Source organism: Myotis davidii, unplaced genomic scaffold, assembly GCF_000327345.1.
Source record: "Myotis davidii unplaced genomic scaffold, ASM32734v1 scaffold1170, whole genome shotgun sequence".
In the NCBI taxonomy this organism is placed as follows: domain Eukaryota; kingdom Metazoa; phylum Chordata; class Mammalia; order Chiroptera; family Vespertilionidae; genus Myotis; species Myotis davidii.
The window spans coordinates 1-3,767 of NW_006281820.1; the positions used below are offsets into that span (position 1 = coordinate 1).

The following is a 3,767-nucleotide window of genomic DNA, read 5'->3' on the forward strand; positions in this document are numbered from 1 at the left end:
AGGACACGTCCGTTTATACCTCTGCCATTTTTCAGATCTCGTCTTTGTTGTTTTATTAACAAGTCATTGTGATGTACAGGATGTGAGAACAGGAAAAAATTGTGTTTGAGTAGAACTCTTAATGTTACCTCAGAAAGGCTCTGATACTGTGCTCTCCAGGGGCGTGTCTCCCTACATCACCACAATAACCTTTCTAAGCATTCCCAGGGTGATGTTGTGAGACGCGTCCGTGGGCATTACAAGGAGCCTCTGGAAGATTGAGAGGTTGTTCCTTCTACTGAATGGGCAGAGGTAAATCCGCCCACTCAGAAGAAGGAGCTGAGGCTGTGTTTCCCGACATTGCCATGTTAACACTGCTGCTGGTGAAGGAGTGGAGGGGAGAGCAAGAGAACCCTCCACTCTTTCGGCTCCGCGGGCCGGATAGAACAGCTGAACGGGCCGGATCTGGCCCGCGGCCGTAGTTTGCCCATGGCTGGCATAGTCCATGGACATTGACAATAGTGTGGTGAAGGCCTGGGGATGGGCAGGTGGAAGATGGAGGGAGTCAATGAGGAAAAACACAGAAGGAAGTACTTTCAAAAATTAAGATCAATTAAATAACAAACAACAAAAAAGTTTCCTAACCTGGATAAGGAAAAATTCACACAAGTTCAGGAAGTACAGAGAGTCCCAATCAAGATGAACAAAAAGGACTCATGCCAAGACGCATATTAAATCAAATGGGAAACTTTAAAGATTAAGAGAGAGAAAGAGAGAGAGAGAGAGAAAGAGAGAGAGAGATCTACATCAAAGTTCCCAATAACTGTCAGCAGATTTCTCCACAGAAATACTTCAGGCCAGAAGGTACTGGCCTGAAGTATTCAAAGGAATGAAAAATATGGACATGAATCAATGACTACTCTATCCAGAAAGGCTATCATTTAAAATTGAAGGCAAAGGAAGTTTCCCAGACCAAAAAACCCCAAAACACTAAGGGAGTTAAATACCAATAAACCAGCATTCCAGGATAGGTTATAGGGTCTGCTCTAAGAAGAAAAAGAAATAGAGACAAAGAGAAACACTGGTATTAAAAAAAGTGGCAATAAATAAGTACTTGTCAATAATAACCTTAAGTGTAAATGGATTAGATGCTCCAGTGAAAAGACAAAGGGTAGCTGAATGGATAAAAAAAACATGAGCCGTACATATGCTTTCTACAAAATACCCACCTCAGAACAAAACATTTACACAGACTGAAAGTGAAGGGTTGGAAAAAAATATTGCATGCAAATGGAGACAAATAAAAGAGCTGGAACAACAATATTTATGTCTGGCAAAATAGAATTCAAAACACAGGCCAAGCCGAAACCGGATAGAACGTCGGTCTGTGGACTGAAAGTTCCCAGGTTCGATTCCGGTCAAGGGCATGTACCTGGGTTGCGGACACATCCCCAGTAGGAATATGTGCACAAGGCAGCTGATCGATGTTTCTTTCTCATCGATTATTAAAAAAAATAACAGGCCAAAAAGAGACAAAGAAGGTCACTACATAATAGTAAAAGGATCAGTCCAACAAGAGTGCATTACCATGGTATACATAAATACACCCAATATAGGAGCACATAAATGAATATATTTAAAAAAAACACTTCTTGGTGTACTATAAGAGAGAGATTGAGAGCTAGAATCTAGTCATAGTAGGAAGTTTACTATCCCACTGTCATCACTGGATAGATCTTCTAGACAAAAAAATCAACAAGGAAACAGTGACCTTAAATGACATACCTGAATAGATGGATTTAATTGATGTTATCAGAACATTTCATCTCAAAGCAGAAGATTCTGCATTCTTTTGAAGTGCTTGTGGAACATGCATAAAGATTGATTACATGTTACTACATAAAATAAGTGTTAAATTTGAGAAATTCGAAAACATACTAAGGATCTTCCCAGATCACAATGGCATTGAAATAGAAATAACTACAATAAAAACACTCAAAAACATTCCAACAGATACAGTCAAAATAGCATGTAATTAAACAATTAATGGGTTACCAATGAGATCAAGGAAGAAATAAAAAAAAATTCTGAAAACAAATGAAAATGAAGAAACAACAATCAGAAATTAATAGAACACGGAGAAAAGCAATCCTGAAAGTGAAGATCATAGAATTATTGGCCTACAACAAAAATTAAGAAAAATATCAAATAAACAATCTCACCCTACCACCTAAAAAAACTAGTAAAAAAACAACAAGAATAGCCCAGAGTAAGTAGAAGGAAGGAAATAATGAAAGTAAGAGTGCAAATAAATGACACAGAGACAGAAAAAGAAAGAAAGAAAGAAAGAAAGAAAGAAAGAAAGAAAGAAAGAAAGAAAGATCAATGAAACCAAAAGCTGGTCCTTCAAAAAGATAACCAGACTCATCAAGATGAAAATAGAAAGGGCCAAAATTAATAATATCAGAAATACAACAATTTGTCCAAAAAATTGGAGAACTTGGACAAAGTATGACAATTCCTAGTCTGGCCAGCATGTCTCAGTGGTTGATTGTCAACCCATAAACCAGGAGGTCAGGGCACATTCCCATGTTGTGGGTTTGATCCTCAGTGTTGGGTGGGGAGGGGGCAGCTCGTCAATGATTCTGTCTCATCATTGATGTTTCTATCTCTCTCTCTGTCCCTTTCCTTTCCTCTATGAAATCAATAAAAATATATTTTAAAAATGACATTCCTAGAAACATGCAATTTTCCAAAACTGAATCAGAAAGAATCAGACAACTGGAATAGACCAATAACAACTACTGAAACTGAAGTAGTAATAAAAATAAATAAATAAATAAATAAACAAATAAACAAATAACCTAAGTTTAAAAAGTTAAAGAAAAATAGTAGAGGGAGACTGCACCATCTTGAAGGGGACAGTGGCTGTTATTGGAAGCATATACATCCAGGGACACTGCAACCACTACACCCAGGGACCAGCTACGAACCCAAGAACACCAGATCTCAAGCAGCACGAATACGTGGACCTGGATAAGCCCTGCTCTTCCTCATGGAAAGGTCAGATTCCGCCTAAGGAAAGGTAAGGTCTGCAATCCAGGCTGGAGAGAGGAACACACGTAGGGGAAGTCAGTGCCCCACAAAATCCGTGGCCTTGGGGGCCAGCGTTATCCTGGAATGTAGAAGGGGATCTTCAGGACTGCTGGCAGAAGGGAACTCTAAAAATCAGCTCATAGCTGGACTGGGCTCAAAAAGGCAGCCTCAGATTTTACCAGGGTGCCAGTTGCTTAGTGCAAGGAGAAAAAGAACCTGCAGAAGAGAATTGCGTCCAGAGCTGGATGGTAAAAATTGCGAGCACACACATTTACTTTGGCTACTTTTTTTCTCTTTAAATCCTTGATTTTGATTACTAAACCCAATACATACGATCACCCAATTGGGGACACTCACAGAGACTGCAGGGGAAAGTTGTTTTTGTGGAACCTGGGGATCAAGGCGGGTAGTAACGATCAGGGAACCAGCTCTGGAGCAGTCGATTCTCCCAAACCAGTATTAATTGTGACAGGGAAAACAAAACCTAAATACTGGATAGAAAGGACTTATAGCCCCGGAGGTCAATCTAGAAACACTGCCACCCAGGGGCTGAATCACAAATTGACTCTTCTGTAAATATGAATAAAGGCAGTCTGGGAAACAAAGAAATACTGCCTGCTTTAAAACCAGGACTGTGGTTTACAACATGGAGGAACAGTGTATCGCAGGGTACTTCAACACTCTCCTGAATA

The 3,767-nt window shown here is 39.7% G+C and overlaps 1 long non-coding RNA gene across 1 annotated transcript in view; it reads right to left on the bottom strand.

The window, feature by feature from the left end:
- Positions 1–1,905: 1,905 nt before the first annotated feature.
- Positions 1,906–3,767, bottom strand: part of LOC107181942 — a 5,826-nt gene continuing 3,964 nt past the window's right edge. The window contains exon 3 of the long non-coding RNA XR_001512659.1: positions 1,906–1,973. This is a non-coding gene — a long non-coding RNA (uncharacterized LOC107181942). The remainder of the gene's footprint in view (positions 1,974–3,767) is intronic.